The 20,215-nt window shown below is 48.6% G+C and overlaps 1 protein-coding gene across 50 annotated transcripts in view; it reads right to left on the reverse strand.

The window, feature by feature from the left end:
* The window catches only part of LOC100894160 (leucine-rich repeat-containing protein 37A2), a 75,254-nt gene extending 72,587 nt beyond the window's left edge, over nucleotides 1-2,667 (reverse strand). For all 50 annotated transcript variants that reach the window (XR_013535475.1, XR_013535474.1, XR_013535473.1 and 47 more), the window contains exon 1: nucleotides 2,597-2,667. The gene's annotated coding sequence lies outside the window, so the exon portion shown is untranslated. The remainder of the gene's footprint in view (nucleotides 1-2,596) is intronic.
* Nucleotides 2,668-20,215: the final 17,548 nt, after the last annotated feature.

The following is a 20,215-nucleotide window of genomic DNA, read 5'->3' on the forward strand; positions in this document are numbered from 1 at the left end:
TACAAAATCTGATGAAAGCAACAAGATCTATCCACTGAGTCTGGAAACCTACTATGGATTTGTTTTCAAGTATGGTCAGTGGCTTCACCTCATTTATTACTTAAAATCTAAAAAGGAGGCCACATTTAATTTTGAATAACCTGAAGCTGAAAATGTTTCAGATACATTATTCACAGGAGCATCCTATTACATTACATTCTCTCACCAATAACTTTGAATCAAAAGACATCATTAATGAGTCAATCTGTATTTTTCCCTTTTATTAAAACATCCAGAAAAAATATCACTTTGTTTTTAAATGAATACATTTTAGAAATGTTAACACAATTTACAAAAGTGTTAATATTGACCGGGCGCGGTGGCTCAAGCCTGTAATCCCAGCACTTTGGGAGGCCGAGGCGGGTGGATCACGAGGTCAAGAGATCGAGACCATTTTGGTCTTAGCAAGGTGAAACCCCGTCTCTACTAAAAATACAAAAAATTAGCTGGGCATGGTGGTGCGCACCTGTAGTCCCAGCTACTCGGGAGGCTGAGGCAGGAGAATTGCTTGAACCCAGGAGGCGGAGGTTGCGGTGAGCCGAGATCGTGCCATTGCACTCCAGTCTGGGTAACAACAGCAAAACTCCGTCTCAAAAAAAAAAAAAAAAGTTTTAATATCTTACAACGGCCTAAAAAGGTTTCATGTCCAATACCCTATTTACCTAAAATGCTAGGATATGTGAATTTTAAAAACCAACATTTTCCCGGCTGACCCCACTTAACAGGGGTTGCTTCTTTCAACACATAAGCAGAAAATAAAGTTGAAGTATACATATCATCTACAAACGACTACCATGAAACCAAAATCGGGTTTTGCAATACCCAACTAAAGCATTTGAAGAGAGGGTCATCTTACTTAGAAAATGACTACTGAAAAAGTAGAGGCTAAGTCCCTCAAAAAAAAAAATTTTTTTTTTTTTTTTTTTTTTCAGGAAACAGCATTCACACTCTGCTATCCACAATTTTCAAAATCTTCCTTAAAGGCCCTGAAAATCCTGTTTGTTAAGCCTGCTGGAATTCTGTGGTTCACAATCATCTTTCCTCAAAACTGAATTGTCCATAGTATCCATTTTCAATTTTATTAGGTCACCTTGAGATTCTCTCCTCTGAAAAGCATTTTCAGGCTTTGATTATCAATATGTCTCTATTGGTAATTTAAAAATCAATAAAACTCATACAACTTGCAGCCTACTCGTATTTTACAGTGCTTGCTAAAAATACATATATTTCTCAGGGATCAAAAGGCTAACATGAACTGCTTCCAAACTTCGGTGAATCTGCCTTACATCCTTAGAACACCTTGAGATTCTTCCGTATTGTGCTGCAGCTATACAGCAAGCGCATGATCACAAGGCTTTTCAACAGCCCCCAGATCGCTTACTGCTGCAAAACTTCTCATAAGCCTTCTATGTACTAGATAGACCGCTAACAGTGCTGGGTAAAATTGTTAAACTGCTTTACCTATTTATTTACCAATCCTATCATCTCAGGGAATCCAACCCTTTAAACTGCCTTATAAAACACAGCTGGAGTGCTTTCGTATTGCTTTGAGTAGGATCTGCAGCGGGATAAAAACTGGAGTTCTGAGATTCATCCCTTGACCCAAATTGCAGTTGCCAGGATATGCGGTAGTAATGCAGTGGTTTCTCTGAGACTACGGATGTATTTTACCTACAAATAGCCAATCTCTACGAAATCCCTTTTAGTCTTCGAGATTTCCGCGGTAACGATTTAAACAACAAAGTATTTTAAGCGAAGAAAAAATGAGCTATACGAATTTGGCCTTTATTTTTTACTCAATAGAGGTTGCCATCATAAGGGCATTTTTCCATACTAACATTCGCAACTGGAGAAAGAAAAAGCAAGCTGTTGGCACTAGTGACCATTATCATTACGGAAGGCCCATTACCATTACGCTTCTTACAAATCTTCTTTCGAGATAGGATTTGAGGTTAAGCTTACATCGGACCATAGTCCAGTAACTTACTGTTTTCCAAGCCCAACAGTCTAATAACAACAGCAACACTTACGCCCCAGGAAACCTCAATGTTTCACTAACCAGTAAGGCGTCTGATAACGAGGCAGCCAGTGAAACACTGAGATTCTTCTTCTTGTTCTTCCTCACAGTGAAGGAAGAAGAGAGAAGGACCCCAAAAGGGTCCGCGAGAGCAAAATCGCAGGATTCGGAAGCCCTCCCAGCCCAACCCAACCACCCCTTTTGTCCCCTGGGAGCCAGCCCTTCGCCGGCACAGGCCGGGCAAACCCCGAGGGCACAGACCCCCACACAACGCCCAGGCCGGGGTTCCGAAATCCGACGCCAAGAGGTGGAAGCCCCAAGCCCGGCGGCCTGAGTTTCAGAGGTAAGAGAATGAGGCGGAGAGGAGATGCGGCCTCCCTCAAGTCGGGAGGCCCCTGGAGAACGCAGAGACCGGAGAAGAGCGAGCCGGTTCGCAAGGTAGAGCAAAGACTGGAAGGAAAGAGGGCTGGGAGCCGGAGATGTAGGAGATCTGGACTCGACCAGCGCATTCCCCGCATCCTTGGCGACGCCCGTGTTTACCGGGAAGTGTCGGTCCTTGTAGAAGCGGGAGAAGCGGTCCGCCATTTTGCCGCCTTCACTCCTCTCAGGACGACACTCTCCGGTTCGCTCCTTCCCTATGGTGACAACCGCCCCTTCCCGTTTCCCCGCCTCCTACCACGCCCCGCCGGCGCGCGCAGCTGAGAGAGGTTATGAGAATGCGCGTCCTGACGGGAGTCCCGTGGCGCAGGCACTGGCCAGCCTTGGAGGCGGACCCATCCCTCCGGCCCCAGCTCCGCGCGCCACACGGACGACCGCAGTGGGCGCGCGTGCGCACTCGCACCCGAGAGCCGCGAGAGCTTCCGGAGGGAAAGGTCAAAGGGGCCACTGTGAGGACGGATCTGGAAGGTTAGCTGTCGCTCACTTCCGGGTATCTTTCGTCACTGTTGCTTCCCGTGTGTTCAGAAGTCTATCGTCTTCACTAAATGTTGGGCTGAAATCGCGACTTTAGAGCTAGATTACTTAACTTCGACTCTCGTTCACCCTGAGGATTCAACGGTGAACGAGACAGGAAGGATCTCCTCTCAGGGGGCTTTCATTCCGGTGGAAGTCATATAACTCGTAAAATAATTAAATATTTTTAAATATCAACAAGTGCCACAAAAAAGTAAAGTGGCACCTGGTGCCACTGAAGACTCGACATCTCTTTTCCCACCCAGGTAGCAAACTAGAGGTTTTCCCTCTGGAAAGGCTGAACCAGAGAGACTGGACTTTAAACATACCTGGCATAGGTGAGAAGGAGTAACCATGCTGAAAATGGGAGGGTATGGTAAAGCCTCCATTCTGGTCAGAGAGTCTGACTTCTCCAAGAAGACCACAGGAACACTCTCTAGAAAACTGACTAGCTTAGGGAAGAGAAACCTTCATATACCAGCAGTGTTGAGAGGGACAGGCTCTGAAAGCGCCTTTGATCTGAGGCACAGCATTGAGGCCTAGGGAACATTAGACCCAAATCAAGGAGCTTGATACTGAGCCATCCTTTGAGAAAATTATTTCTCAAGGGACCAAAGTTGATCCAAATCGACTAAAGCTCTCGGGGCTTCAGTTTCCTGTTTTATACAGTAAGGAAATTGGATTCCGTAATCTCTGCTCCTCCTGCCTAGTGCTGACTGTGAGAGTCAAGAATCGGATTTTTCCCCCAGCCCTCCAGCACTCCTACCAAGATACATAAAACACATAGAAAGGTGGCAGGACTTCCTTACTTTTGAAAAGAGTAGTTGACAGAAATCACACGATGGAAAAATGGCTGTTACCCTGCCCTGAAAGAGTCAAATGGAATGTAATTTTTTGGAGGAAGGGTGTGTGTTTTCTATTTGTTACCCTTTGCCCCACCCATGCTTCAGCCTATGCTTCCATCTAAGGGGAGGCAGGGCACACAGAATTCAAACGTTGTAAAGAGACTTTAGGGGTAATGTGGCAGATTGAATCACAGGGGTACACACCACATTGACCTCCCTCTCAAAAGCCCACTGAAATGACAGTAAAGGAATAAGAAGCGCATCAGTTCACGTGGACAAAGAGACTTGGAGAAGGGACAATGGCAGACAACAGATGTCAACATTTTGGAGGCCGGAGAGCATAGATAAATGGAAATGACTTTAGTAGAGTGGAGGAAAAGAAGTCATGGAGTAGGAGAAGACAGGAAAGAAGTTGATGAATGCTGAAGTGCACCAGCAAGGCTCAGGAAGTGGAAGCACCTGGTGCCACTGAAGACTCGACATCTCTTTTCCCACCCAGGTAGCAAACTAGAGGTTTTCCCTCTGGAAAGGCTGAACCAGAGAGACTGGACTTTAAACATACCTGGCATAGGTGAGAAGGAGTAACCATGCTGAAAATGGGAGGGTATGGTAAAGCCTCCATTCTGGTCAGAGAGTCTGACTTCTCCAAGAAGACCACAGGAACACTCTCTAGAAAACTGACTAGCTTAGGGAAGAGAAACCTTCATGTACCAACAGTGGGAGTGAGGCTAGGGAGGTGTCTTCCTATGTAAAATCGTGTTTCTGCCCAAATACCCTGCAGAGAAGTTCATCACTCAGGAAGCCCCATCCACTAAGCATTTTAGTGCCTTGTAATGAATGGATAGCCAAAGATTACCAGACATTTGAAGGGAACCTGTAACAGGAAAGATAGAAACACCCCCAGCCTGGGCATCATAGTAAGACCCCATCTCTACAAAAGAATTTTAAAATTAGCTAGGAGTGATGTCATGTGCCTGTGGTCCCAGCAACTTGGGAGGATGAGGCAAGAGGATTGCTTGAACCCAGGAATTGGAGGCTGCAGTGAGCTATGATGACAGCAACAGCCCCCCTCCCCCAAAAAAGGAATTCAGAGGCGCCAGAGATAATGAAAGGAACAGAAGAAACCATCAAAAGAATTATCAATATCCAGAGAAACATTAGATCACATCCGCGTACAAGGGAACACATCAGGGAAATAAGAGACTACATTAGGCCAGGCGTGGTGGTGCATGCCTGTAATTCCAGCATTTTGGGAGGCCAAGGTGGGTGGATCACCTGAAGTCAGGAGTTCCAGACCAGCCTGGCCAACATGATGAAACCCCATCTCTACTAAAAATACAGACATTAAGGCTGGGCATGGTGGCTTACACCTGTAATCCCAGCACTTTGGGAGGCCAAGGCGAGCGGATCATTTGAGGTCAGGAGTTCTAGATCAGCCTGGCCAACATGGTGAAACCCCATCTCTACTAAAAATAGAAAAATCAGCTGGGCATGTTGGTGCTAATGAGTAGCAGTCCCAGCTACTCAAGAGGCTAGGGCAGAAGAATCGCTTGAACCTGGGAGGCGAAGGTTGCAGTGAACTGAAATCACAACACTGCATTCCAGCCTGGGTAACAAGAGTAACACTACATCTCCAAAAAAAAAAAAAATACGTTAGCCAGGTAGGGTGGTGCGAGCCTGTAGTCCCAGCTACTCGGGAAATCACCCAGGAAACAGAGTAAAAAGACACCCTGGCCTAAACCACCTCTACTTTCTCCTGAATGATTGCAGTAGCTACTAAGTGTTCTGCTCCTACCCTGGCAGCATACATGCTACAGAGGAGCTCTGGTGATCTTGTTGAAGGCCAGTCAGATCACATTTGTTGTCCCCTGATTCAACGCTCAGGAGCTTCCCATGTTACTTACAATACAAAGTTCACCTCTTACCACCTCACCTCTCAGACCTCATTTTCCTCTCTGCACCCCTGTTTCCCTTCCCTCTGGACATAATGACCTCTTGGCTGTACCTTGATCCCATCAGGCCTGTTCTTGCCTCAGCCTGCCCCACCTATAGGCTTATATATTTGCTGTTCTTTCTGCTTATCATTCTTTCTCATATATCGCCATGGCTTGCTCCTTCATCTTCCGGTCTTTACTCAAAATGTACATTCTTTTTTTTTTTTTTTTGGTATGGAGTTTCGCTCTTGTTGCCTAGGCTGGAGTGCAGTAGCGTGATCTTGGTTCACTGCAACCTCTGCCTCCTGGATTCAAACGATTCTCCTGCCTCAGCCTCCCAAGTAGCTGGGATTACAGGCAAGCACCATTATGCCCAGCTAATTTTTGTACTTTTAGTAGAGATGGGGTTTTGCCATCTTGCCAGGCTGGTTTCAAACTCCTTACCTTAGTTGATCCACCCGCCTCAGCCTCCCAAAGGTCTGGGATTACAGGTGTAAGCCATCATACCCTGCCATAAAACTACTTTCTCATTAAGATCTTCCCCAATTGGCCAGGCACGATGGCTCACGCCTGTAATCCCAGCACTGTGGGAGGCCAAGGTGGACGGATCATGAGGTCAAGAGATCAAGACCATCCTGGCCAAGATGGTGAAACCCTGTCTCTACTAAAAATTAGCTGGGTGTGGTGGTCCTCACTTGTAGTCCCAGCTACTTGGGAGACCGAGGCAGGAGAATCACTTGAACCTGGAAGGCAGAGGTTGCAGTGAGCCAAGATTGCACCACCGCAATTCAGTCTGACAACAGAGCAAGACTCCATCTCAAGAAACAAAGAAAAAACAAACTTCCCTGATCACCCTGTTTAAAACAGAGCACTGTGTTCTGAACTCCCTAATTTTAGCCTCTTTCTCTAGTTACATTTTTCTCCATTAGAAAGTACTGATCACTTTCTCGCCAGGTGTGGTGGCTCATGCTTGTAATCCCAGCACTTTGGGAGGCCCAGGCGGGCGGATCACATGAGGTCAGGAATTCAAGACCAGCCTGACCAACAAGGAGACATTATGTCTCTATTAAAAATACAAAATCAGCCGGACTTGGTGGCGCAAGCCTGTGATCCTGGCTACTCGGTAGGCTGAGGCAGGAGAATCGCCTAAACCCAAGAGGCAGAGGTTGTGGTGAGCCAAGATCGAGCCAGTGCACTCCAGCCTGGGCAATGAGAACAGAAACTCCATCAAAAAGAAGAAAGAGAGAGAGAGGGAAAAAAAGAAAGAAGGAAAAGGAGGAGAGAGAGAGAGAGAAGAAAGAAGGAAAGAAAGGAAGTAAGGGAGGGAGGGAAAGAAGAAAGAAAGAGGAAAGAAAGAAGGAAAGATAGATCAGTTTCTAGTATGTAATATAAACTCTATGAGGGCAGAGGTTTTTTTTAATTTTGTTTCTATCTTCCCAGCACCTAGACTAATGACATAGTACACACTAAATATTCACTGAATGGATGAGGTGGAAAACAGGAAAGAATGAATAAGAACATGTCAGCATCAATTCAATATCTGAAGAGTAGGACTTACTAACAAGGGAAAATGGAAGAAAAGCACATTAAAAAACTGGGTATGGTGGAGCATGCCTGTATCCCAGCTACTGGGGAGACTGAGGCAGGAGGATAGCTTGAGTCCAGGAGTTCAAGACTAGTGTGCTATGATCATGCCTGTGAATAGCCACTACACTCCAGTCTGGGCAATATGGTGAACCCCCATCCCTTAAAAACTTAAAAATTTGCTGCCAGGCACAGCCTTGTGAAATTTCAGAGCATGTGGGCCAAAGAGAGCTTCCTAAAGGTTTCCAGAGAGAAAAAATAGGTCACATATGAAGGACTGGGAATTGGAATGATGTTGAACTTCACCAGAGAAGAGGAGACTGGGCAGTAATATACCAACCTAGAAATCTATACCCAGCCAAACCATTAATCAACTATGAAAGAGAAAAAATCACATTTTTTTTTTTTACCTGCAAGCTTTCAGAGAAATTTCCTCTGGAAGCCACTGAAGGATGTTTTAGAGCAAAACAACTGCAGAAACATTTTTTTTTTGAGACGGAGTTTTGCTGTTGTTACCCAGACTGGAGTGCAACGGCACGATCTCGGCTCACCGCAACCTCTGCCTTCTGGGTTCAAGCAATTCTCCTGCCTCAGCCTCCCGAGTAGCTGGGACTACAGGTGTGCACCACCATGCCCAGCTAATTTTTGTATTTTTAGTAGAGACAGGGTTTCACCATGTTGACCAGGATGGTCTCGATCTCTTGACCTTGTGATCCACCCGCCTTGGCCTCTCAAAGTGCTGGGATTAATAGGCGTGAGCCACCGCGCCCGGCCAGAAACATATTTTTTTTGAGACGCAGTTTTGCTCTTTCGCCCAGGCTGGAGTATAGTGGAGCAATCTCGGCTCACTGCAACCTCTGCCTTCTGGTTTCAAGCGATTCTCCTGCCTCAGCCTCCCAAGTAGGTGGCATTACCAGCGCCCGCCATCACACCCAGCTAATTTTTGTATTTGTAGTACAGATGGGGTTTCACCATGTTGGCCAGGCTGGTCTGGAACTTCTGACCTCGTCATCCGCCCACCTCAGCCTCTCAAAGTGCTCGGATTACAGATGTGAGCCACCGCGCCTGGCTGCAGAAACATATATTGAGTGTCATGGTTGAGGTACTATGGAAGACACAAAGATTAACAGGAACAGATTTCTTCTAGGGTATATAAACCAAGACCATGGCATCAGGTGAACATGGACTTCAAACTCACCTCTGTCACAAAAAGTACCTGTCAGCTAGGCACAGTGGCTCATGACTCTGATCTCAGCACTTTGGGATGCTGAGGCCAGAGGATCACTTGGGCACAGGAGTTCGAGGTTGCAGTGAGGTATGATCCCACCACTGCAATCCTCCAGCCTGGGAGACAGAGCAAGACCCTGTCACTAAAGAAAAAAGAAAATCAAGACCAGCCTGGGCAACAAGTAAGACCCTGTCTCTACAAAAAATAAAATAAATTAGCCGGGTATGGTGGCATGCACCTGTAGTCCCAGCTACTTGGGAGGTTGAAGTGGGAGGATCGTTTGAGCCTGGGAGGTTCAGGCTGCAGTGAGCACACCCCTGCAATCCAGCCTCGGTTACAGATCAAAATCCTGTCTTGAAAGAAAGGGAGAGTGATGGAGGAGGGAGGGAGGAAGAAAGAGAGAAGGAGAGGAAGGAAGGAAGAGAGGGAGGGAGGGAGAGAAGGAGGGAGGAAAAGAGGAAGGAAGGAAGGAAAGAGAGGGAGGGAGGGAAGGAGAAAAAGAGGAAGGGAAGGAGGGAGGGAGAAAGGAAGGAAGGAAGTCAGGCAAGGCAAGCAAGTCAGGCCTGGTGGCTCATACCTGTAATCCCAGCACTTTGGGAGGCCGAGGAAGGTGGATCAACTAAGGTGAGGAGTTCAAGACCAGCCTGGCCAACACAGTGAAACCCGGCTCTACTAAAAATACAAAATTAGCCAGGAGTGGTGGCACACACCTGTAATCCCAGCTACTGCAGAAGCTGAAGCAGGAAAATTGTATAAACCCGGGAGGCAGAGGTTGCAGTGAGCTGAGATTGCACCCCTGCACTCCAGCCTAGGCATTCCAGCCTGGGTGACAGAACGAGATTCCATTTCATAAAACAAAACAAACAAAAGCACATACACAAAGAAAGAACAGTCTGGGCACAGTGGCTCACACCTGTAATCCCAACACTTTTGGAGGCCAAGGCAGGCACATCACTTGAGGCCAGGAGTTTCAAACTAGCCTGGGCAACATGGAGAAACCCCCATCTTTAGAAACAATATAAAAATAGCCACTGTGGCCATGTGTACCTGCAGTCCCATCTACCCGGGAAGCTGAGGTGGGAGAATTACCTGAGTCTGGGAGGTTAAGGCTTCGGTGAGCCGTGATCCCACCACTGCACTCTAGCCTGGGTGACAGAGTGAGACCCTGAAAAAAAAAAGAAAAGAAAGAAAGAAAATCATTCCCTGTCAATAATAAATGAACGTAATAATACAAGAAATAATACATGAACATTTTCCAGAACTGAAGGACCTGAGAGTTGGCTCTATACCGGGCACTATGCTTAATACTTTACATGGATTATTGAAGTAATTTTTGACACATTACTTACACATTAAGAGGCAAGAAATTTGATAATCTCCACTTTACAAATGAGAATACTGAGGCTGAGAGATAAGAAACTTGCCCTGGCTCCTGTAGCTATGGAAGACAGAACCAGATTGTCTGACTATGGTCAAGTCCCTTAGCAGCTGGTCAACTTTCCTCCTCAGTATATCTGCAGAATAACAGCATGCAGCCCCCACATGCCCTGTTTATTGTACAGAAAGTTTATTGTAAATTATATGTAGCAAAATCTGCCATTTTAACCATTTTTAAGTTTATAATTCAAGATTCTTAAATTGCAAAATTTCTCTCTCTCTTCCTCTCTATATATGTAAATTTATGTTTGGGTTTTTTTCTGAACCATTTGGAAGTAAGTTGCAGATATTCTAGCACTGTGTTTAGCAGGGCCAGGCACAGCGGCTCACGCCTGTAATTCCAGCACTTTGGGAGGCCGAGGCAGGTGGATTGCTTGAACTCAGGAGTTTGAGACCAGCATGGGAAATATGGTGAAACCATTGACCTCAGGGGTTCCAGACCAGCCTGGGCAACATGGTGAAATCCTGTCTCTATAAAAAATACGAAAAAATTAGCTGGGCGTGATGGTGCACACCTAGAGTTGCAGCTATTTAGGAAGCTGAGATGGGAGGATTGCTTAAGCCTGGGAGGCAAGGGTTGCAGTGAGCTGAGATTGCACCCCTGCACTCCAGCCTAGGCAACGGACTGAGACCCTGTCTCAAAAAAAAAAAAAAAAAAAAAAAAAGAATCAGCCTGTATTGCCAAAGAATAAAAACACTGAGCTCCAGGACTACAGGTGCAGACCACCACACCCAGCGATTTTGTGTGTGTGTGTGTATTTTTATTAGAGTCAGGGTTTCGCTGTTTTGCCCAGGCTCGTCTTGAACTCCTGACCTTGAGTGATCCACCCACCTCATCCTCCCAAAGTGCTGGGATTACAGGTGTGAGCCACTCCACCCAGCCACCCCTCACTTAAAAAAAAAAAATTGGCCGGGCGCGGTGGCTCAAGCCTGTAATCCCAGCACTTTGGGAGGCCGAGGCGGGTGGATCACGAGGTCGAGAGATTGAGACCAACCTGGTCAACATGGTGAAACCTCGTCTCTCCTAAAAATACAAAAAATTAGCTGGGCATGGTGGTGCGTGCCTGTAATCCCAGCTACTCAGGAGGCTGAGGCAGGAGAATTGCCTGAACCCAGGAGGCGGAGGTTGCGGTGAGCCGAGATCGGGCCATTGCACTCCAGCCTGGGTAACAACAGTGAAACTCCGTCTCAAAAAAAAAAAATTATTTAAGACAGGAGCCGTGGCTCACCCCTGTAATCCCAGCACTTTGGGAGGCTGAGGCAGGCAGATTGCTTGAGCTGAAGGAGTTTGAGACCCACCTGGGCAGCATGGCAAAACCCTGTCTCTACAAAAAAATGCAAAAATTAGCCAGGCATGGTGGCACATGCCTGTAGTCACTCGAGTAGCTAAGGCAGGAGGATTGCTTGAGCCAGGGAGGTCAAGGCTGCAGTGAGCTGAAATCCTGCCACTGCTCTCTAGCCTGGGCAACCAAACAAGACCCTGTCTCAAAAAAAAAAAAAAAAAAAAAAAAATTATTTAGCAGTGGTCTGAGAATCAGGAACAGAACTAGGAATGTCTAGATACATGGAACACCCAGGACTTAACATCTCTCGTGTAAAGGGGAAAATGGCCTTGATTATTTCAGAGAAACAGTATTTTTAGACGGAGTTTTTGCTTGTTACCCAGGCTGGAGTGCAATAGGCGCGATCTCGGCTCACCGCAACCTCCGCCTCCTGGGTTCCAGCAATTCTCCTGCCTCAGCCTTCTGAGTAGCTGGGATTACAGGCACGCGCCACCATGCCCAGCTAATTTTTTGTATTTTTAGTAGAGACGGGGTTTCACCATGTTGACCAGGATGGTCTCGATCTCTTGACCTTGTGATCCACCCGCCTCGGCCTCCCAAAGTGCTGGGATTACAGGCGTGAGCCACCGCTCCCAGCCATGCTGGTTATTTAAAAAAAAAAAAAAGAAAAAAAAAATCTCTCTGTGCCTCAGTTTCCTCACCTGTAAAATGATATAAAATCTAACTTGGCACATCATAGGGCTATATAAACATTAGCTGTTATCATTATTTGCCTCTAATCCACAGCCCTATAAGCATTATGAGGTGAAATAAACTTAATATAGTACACGTTCATCTACACCAGCTGTGAGCAAATAAAGATGACCCAACAGGCGGGTACACTGCAGGGCTTGTTCGTTTTCTATGAACGTCCTATACTTGTTAAGGGATTCCGATTGTGTGATCCTCCCAGGGGTGCTTGGGAATGGGAAGGACCGTATCTGGCACAGAACTTTGCCCTCACATGTTGTCCCCTGCTCCCACTCGTGCTGCTGCCACCAGGTCCCCATGTCCAGCAGAGGGTGCTGTGGCCTCAAAATGCAATGCTCAGATGCTCCCCTCTCCCGCGAGGCAGGCCACTAGCGACGGAGGCCACCCGCCAGAGGCAGCGGGCCTGATTCCAATCAGACCCTTTGTCTCAAACAGCCCTTTTCTCCAAGCAGTGAGCAAACTCCGCATCACCCGCTGCTCGCTGGCTTTTCAAACCTCATGCTGCTCCTTGAAGCGTTTTCTGCAGGTTCCAGCCCTCCAGACCTACCTTCTGTGAACCCCAGAAACTTCGATGCGGCAATGAATCATCCAGGCCTTATGCTACTGTGAGTTTCCAAATTCCATGGCAGCCCAGCTGTAAACCTGCATCTCGTCCCCCCAGAGAGCCTCCCGCCCCCCACAGCTGGTGCCTCTTCCATCCTATTACAGCTTCTCCAGACAAAACTCACTCGCCTCACCCAGCTCTCGCTTCTGCTTCAACCTCCTGGAGGGCAAGGGACTGTTTTTCTCATTCAATCTTCCGGCAAACCTTTAGTTGGGGCAAGAAGCCCAGCATCGTGGCTCAGGCCTGTAATCACAGCACTTTGAGAGGCAGGAGGATAGCTTAAGCCCAAGAGGTTCAGACCAGCCTGGGCAATAAAGTGAGACCCCTTTTCTACAAACACCTTGTAATTAGTCAGGTGTGGTGGCGTGTGCCTGTAGTCCCAGCTATTAAGAAGGCTGAGGTGGGAGGACCTCTTGAGCCCAGGAGGTGGAGGTTGCCGTTAGCTGAGATTGTCACACTGCACTTCAGCCTGGGTGACACAGTGAGGGACCCTGTCTCAAATAAATAAATGATTGTTTTGGGACAAGGTTAGCATCCTGCAGAGATGAAGACAGCCAACCTTTAGTGAGCACCTGCTGTATGCCGAGCATTGATCTAAGTTCTTTAATCCTCAGCAATTCTATGAGGGTTGTTAAGCCTGTTTTACAGAGTAGACAGTTAAGGCACAGAGTGGTTATGGGACAGGTCTAAGGTCACACAGCTAGAGGTTGAGCCAGTGTTCAAACCCATGCAGTCTGAGTCCAATAACTGGGCTTTTTTTTTTTTTTTTGAGACAGAGTCTCATTCTGTTGCCCAGGCTGGAGTGCAGTGGTGGAATCTTGGCTCACTGCAAACTCCAGTTCCTGGGTTCAAGTGATTCTCCTGCCTCAGTCTCCCAAGTAGCTGAGATTATGGGTGCTCGCCACCAGAGCTGGCTAATTTTTTTTTTTTTTTTTTTGAGACAGAAGTTTCACTTTAGTTGCCTAGGTTGGAGTGCAGTGGTGCAATCTTGGCTCACTGCAACCTCTGCCTCCTGGGTTCAAGTGATTCTCCTGCCGCAGCCTCCTGAGTAGGTGGGACTACAGGTGCCCCTCACCACGCCAGCCTAGTTTTTTGTATTTTTAGTAGAGATGGACTTAACCATGTTGGCCAGGCTGGTTTCGAACCCCTGACCTCAGGTGATTCGCCTTCCTCAGCCTCCCACAGTGTTGGAATTACACACATCAGCCACTGCACCCAGCCACCCCCGGCTAATTTTTGTATTTTTAGTAGAGATGGGGTTTTGTCATGTAGTCCAGGCTAGTATTGGACTCTTGACCTCAGGTGATTCACCCACCTCAGCCTCCCAAAGTGCAGGGATTGTACTCCGGTTTCTCTTTAGATCGTATAAATCTTTCACGAACCACTGCGCCTGGCCATACAGCTGGTTTGTTTGTTTGTTTGTTTTGAGACAGAGTCTTGCTCTTTTGCCCAGGCTGGAGTGCAGTGGCACAATCTTGGCTCACTGCAACCTCTACCTCCCAGGTTCAAGGGATTCTTCTGCTTCAGCCTCCTGAATAGCTGGGACTACAGGCAAGTGCCACCATGCCCAGCTAATTTTTGTATTTTTAGTAGAGATGGGTTTCACCATATTGGCCAGACTGGTCTCAAACTTCTGACCTTATGATCTGCCCACTACTCAGCCTCCCAATGTGCTGGGATTACAGGCGTGAGCCACCACACCCAGCTAACAACTGGGTTTTATTTGTCCCCACCTTTCCTGCTCCTGCTCCCACAACTGGCTTTTTTAAATAAGACGTTATCTAGACTTTTAAAGTATAGACCCAGGGCTCCGTCTCTGTTCTCTAGAACTGTGCTGTCCAATGGACCACCCAGCAGCCACATGACTGCAGAGCACGTGACTAATCCAAGCTGAGACGTGCTGCAGGCTCAAAATACAAACTGAATTCCAAAGACTGAGAAAAATGTAAAATAAAGCATTATCAACTTTTGTACTGATTACATGTGGAAATGATAATATTTTGGATCTATTGGGTTAAATAAGATATATTATTAAAATTAATTTTAGCTGGACATGGTGGCTCACACCTGTGATCCCAACACTTTGAGAGGCCAAGGCCAGTAGATCGCTTAAACTCAGGAGTTTGTGACCAGCCTGGGCAACATGGTGAAACCCTGTGTCTACAAAAAATATAAAAATTAGCCGGGCATGGTGATGCACACCTGTAATCCCAGCTACTTGTAGGGACTGAGGGCGAAGGAGGATCGCCTGAGTCCAGGAGGTTGAGGCTGCAGTGGGCTGTCTTCACACCACTCCACTCCAGCTTGGAGTGGTGTGATAAAGTGAGATCCTGTCTCAAAAGTTAATTTTTCCATAGCTCATGGTAGCCTCAAACTCCTGGGCTCAATCTATCCTCCTGCCTCAGCCTCCTGAGTCACTGGGACTACAGGCACGCACCACTGTACCCAGCTTTTATATAGGTTTGTGTTTGTTTGTTTTTAACAGGTGAGGTCTCATGTTACCCAGCTGGGTAGAACATTTTAAATGGCATCTGACCTTGTGATCTGCCCACTACTCAGCCTCTCAAAGTGCTGGGATTACAGGCATGAGCTACTACGCCCAGCTAACAACTGGGTTTGTTTTTGTTTTTATTTTTATTTGAGACAGACTTTTGCTGTTGTTACCCAGACTGGAGTGCAATGGCATGATCTCGGCTCACCACAACCTCCGCCTCCTGGGTTCAAGCAATTCTCCTGCCTCAGCCTCCTGAGTAGCTGAGACTACAGGTGCGTGCCACCATGCCCAGCTAATTTTTGTATTTTTAGTAGAGATTGGGTTTCACCTTGTTGACCAGGATGGTCTCGATCTCTTGACCTCATGATCCACCTGCCTCGGCCTCCCAAAGTGCTGGGATTACAGGCTTGAGCCACCGCGCCCGGCCACAACTGGGTTTTTTAAACAAGACCGTTATCTGGCATCTGTGACTTCCATCTTATTTCTGTGGGGCAGAGCTGCTCTGGCAGCTCTCAGCTCAGTGGAAGACAGACAGGATCATCTGAATCATTTGAAAACAGGGGAACATGTGGTCTGTGCTCTGAGAAGCGAGAACAGCTTGGTGCAGGAACTCAGAGGCGGGAATTCCCGAGGGAGAGAGTTTCAGGGTAGCTGTCTCAGCAGATTCCAGGTTCCAGCTGTATTTCTAAAGATTTGTAGGATTCTGCCCTGGGGAGAAGAGCAGAGGGAAACAGCAAGGCCAAAACAGCAAAGGCCAGGAAGGCAAGGCCAGCCAGCAGCGGGGCTTGGTGCCCAGTGCTCCTGGGTGAGTGGAGGTAGACAAGGCCTGCTGACCTGCAAATTGGGGGGCCTAGACTGTGGTGTCAGATGAAAGGGCTCTCAGCCAAGTGGAACTCCTCCTCAGGCTGGGGAGGGTCTGGACCTGGATGGACTAGGGAAATTGCCAGGCAAGAATGGGAGGTGGCAGTGAGTGGCAGGGCCCCTGTCTCCTTTACCGTCTGTCCCCATTTCCCTGCACAGCTCTGGAGGGGAGGGCAGCATATAGTCTTCTCAGAGGAGGTCAGCTGCGGGAGGACAGCTCCTGAGGAGTATTTCCTGCCTTTGGCTTACAACTGCTTCCTGCCCAGACCTCCCAACACTTGACCCCCATTCAGTTCCTTCCTCCCAGAGGAGCTAGGTGGCCACCAGGGCTTCACAGGTCCAGAGACCCGGAGCTTCTCAGCAAGCTGAAGGAGGCAGGGTCCCAGGATCCAGATGCCCAGCCTTCCCAGGCCCTGTGAGGAACTGGAATCCAGGCTTCCAGTGAAAGACCCAGGGATAGAGTTGGAGAAGGAAGCCCGAGATGGTGCCTCTCTCCCTAGGGCTAGGACCTCAGCCCTCGCTTTCCTAGTTACCACTTCGGACCCCTCACTTCCAGTTGGGAACTTACATCCCTTCTTTCATTTAGAGGGCACTTTTAGGCTGTGTGTGATGGTTCACGCCTTTAATCCTAGCACTTTGGGAGGCCGAGGCAGGAGGATCACTGGAGCTCAGGAGCTCGAGACCAGTCTGGGCAACATAGTGAGACCTCGTCTCTATTTCTTTTGTAAATATAAAATATGAATATTCAAAATTAAAAAAACCCAAAATCCCAAAAAGTAGGGCACCTTTTCTTCCCAAACAATAGCTGTGGATTTCTGAAAGGAAAGGGAGGCAAATTCCCTAGGAAATAATCATGAATAATTTCTTCTCTAGAAACACCTGGGGCCTCCAATGAACCCCTTCTTTGAGAGTCAATCTGCAGTTTTCTCCCTGGTTCTGAGATGTTAGGCCAGGTTCCAAGGTTGTGAGTTTTGAGAGCCCATCACAGGTTGGTAAGAGGAAGTAGGTCTTTCTCCTTTATCTCTTAACACTAAGCCACGCCTGCCCACACCCATGTGCAGGGCACACTACAATACTTAAAATGGGGAGAGGACCACCCCAAATAACCCAGCCCATTTCAGCTCAACTATGAACCCCTGCTGTGCCTCTAAAACAGTCCTGCCCTCTTCTTTTCACGAATCCTAGAGAACCCTAGGAGATAGATGCCCCTCACCACCATACCAGCCAGGAACCCCTGAGTCCTCCAGAAAAGCGGCACATGGAACTAAGATGATCCTAGGGGAGGGGCCTTAGTCCCTCTGCTTGGCCCCGCCCGTTACTAACAAGGTAGACCACAGGTGTTTGTTGTACATCATGCCCCACTCCCTACAGACTGCCCCCCCGCCCCGCCACCCTTTAAGGCCAGGGCAGAATTAAAGGATGGGATCCCTGAAAGAAGGAGTCTTCTCCCCCAGGGATGCTTGGTCTCAGTCCATGGAGAAAGGAAGATCCTGTGGATGTGGGGAGTGCAGGCCTGGCTGGCCCCCTACTCTCCGCCAGCTCTGGGGCCCCCAGTGTACCAAGGGCTCCCCTTGGTGGGGACAGGAAAAGCCCATGGGAGACTAGGGGAAGAAGAGGGGAAGACCCCAGGGAAAACTAATGTGGATCAAGGGCTCGAAGATGTTCCTGACTCTCCCTGCCCTCCTCTACCTCTGCCACGGGTGGACCAGATACTGAGGAGCGGATTTGTGCGAGCCTAAACAGAGCTCTGGGGTTCTATTTCCTCTTAGTGGTTTTCAAACTGCACCACCCTACCCCTGCCTGGGTGTGGCATCAGAGGGCTCTAGGTCCCCAGCCCTGCACAGAAGCCCTTCTGAGAGACCCACACCATAGCATCAAAGGGCAGGCCAGACTGAGAAGAGGTGAGTCCCCTCCCCTCTTCAAGCACCCCTGGGCCTCTGCGCCACCAGTTCACCCTCAGATCTGTTTCTTTTTTTTACCCATCGCCCAGGCTGGAGTGCAGTAGCCTGATCTTGGCTTGCTACAACCTCTGCCTCCCAGGTTCAAGCGATTCTCCTGCTTCAGCCTCCTGAGTAGCTGAGATTACAGGCGTGCACCACCATGCCCAGCTAATTTCTTGTATTTTTAGTAGAGACAGGGTTTCACCGTGTTGGCCTGGCTGGTCTCGAACTCCTGACCTCGTGATCCACCCGCCTTGGCCTCCCAAAGTGCTGGGATTACAGGCATGAGCCACCATGCTTGGCTGCAGATCTCTTTCTTAAAAGGTCTCTTCTGCCAGGTGCGGTGGCTCACGCCTGTAATCCCAGAACTTTGGGAGGCCAAGGCGGGTGGATCACGAGGTCAGGAGTTCGAGACCAGCCAGGCCAACATGGTGAAACACCGTCTCTACTAAAAATACAAGAAATTAGTTGGGCACAGCTACTCAGGAGGCTGAGGCAGGAGAATCTCTTGAACCTGGGAGGCGGAGGTTGTAGTGAGCCAAGATCAGGCTACTGCATTCCAGCCTGGGCGACAGAGCAAGACTCCATCTCAAAAAAAAAAAGTCTCTTTCCTCTATCTTTCCCCTCCCAGCCATCCAAAAGCTATGCCTGACGTGGAGAGGAGGTGGCAAGTGGGAAGGGAGGAAGGAGGGAGCAGTGTGGATTGAGGAGGGGGTCACCCCTACCCTGACCCTGAGCACCCTAGGTTAGGCCTTTCTGGGTGCCTCCCTCTTTGGAGAACTCAGAAAGCCAACGAGCTAGTTTGTGAGCTGGTGGGGGAGGCAGTGAGGAGGAGACGGGTGGGGAGAAGGAGAGAGAAAGCAGGAGAGTGACGGGAGCCTTTGCTGGGAGGCTTCCTAGGGTTGAAGGCTGGGTTTGGTAGGTGAGGGCGAGCATCCCTCTCAGCCCCCTGGGGGGATATGCAAAGAATTGCTAATTGCAACTAAATAAAGCCTCAGCTTGTGGGAAGGGGCAGTCTCGCGGCTGTCAGGGGCTACCGCCTCTTTGAGTGCCTGAGTAAGGCCAGGCCAGCCCGCTCTTCTCATGTAAAGCAGCTTTTTGTCTGGGGGAGCCAGGGCTGCGGCCAGGGGCTGGGGAAGGGGCCCGAACCATCTGCAAGTTTCTTGTTCCCCAGAAAGGGAGAAGGGTGCCCAGGCCTCCTCAGAGTGAGAATGCCCCCGCCCCCTTCTCCACTCTCAAGCTTTTTATGTGGGGGTTGATGGAGTGCCGCCCAGCAGGAGGGAGTGGGCCTGGGATCCCAGGACCCCCCCTTGCTGGACTGTGGAAAAAAACAAGCACAAAGAAGGGGCTGGCCCCGATGAGATGGGAGACAGGGTGGCTCTGATCCAAGGATGCCCTGAGGCTGAAGTACCCCTCCCTGGAGTCCCTTCTCCCCAGAGAATGTCCCCAGTGGCCAAGTGTATCTTATCTGGTCATCTGGGCCCACTTCAGACTTTCTCACCCACTTTGCAAACCCTCCCTAACCTTTTGTACACTGGGGAGAAGGGTCTTGAGAATCCAAGCCTTGTTCCTAACGAGAGCCTAACTAGAGGAAGGAGGACTCAAACCTTTGGGGAAATCTTTGCTCTAAACATAGAGACCTACGAATAATGCTTCCAGACCCTGGGGCCACAGGACCTGTTAGAGACCCGAGAATTTTGCTTTCTAATTCAGATGCCCCTTTTATGCGCTTCTGCAAACTTGGGCAGTTATATCTGCTATTGAGCCTCAGTTTTCTCATCTGTAAAATGGGGACAGCAATAACATTCTCTCAAAATCCTTGTGAAGATAGAGAGTTGCAAAGCATCTCATATGGCATTCCCTGGTTCTCAGAGTGTCCCACCCCTCCCCTGAAACAGCTGTCAAAAGGATGGATACACACATACAAGCACTTCAGGGATAACGATACCTCAAGGCCATATCGCACTTTGCAATTTCCAGAATGCACGTGTCATCTCTTTTTCTTTATTTGAGATGGACTCTCACTCTGCTGCCCAGGCTGGAGTGCAGTGGCGTGATCTCAGCTCACTACAACCTCCCTCTCCCAGGTTCAAGCCATTCTCCTGCCTCAGCCTCCCGAGTAGCTATGTTTCTCATGTTGGCCAGACTGGTCTAAAGTACCCAACTGCCTCAGCTTCCCAAAGTGCTGGGATTACAGGCGTGAGCCACGACGCTGGGCCGCATGTCATCTCTTAAAGATATACCGTCT

Source organism: Callithrix jacchus, chromosome 5 (assembly GCF_049354715.1).
Source record: "Callithrix jacchus isolate 240 chromosome 5, calJac240_pri, whole genome shotgun sequence".
Taxonomy (NCBI): Eukaryota; Metazoa; Chordata; class Mammalia; order Primates; family Cebidae; genus Callithrix; species Callithrix jacchus.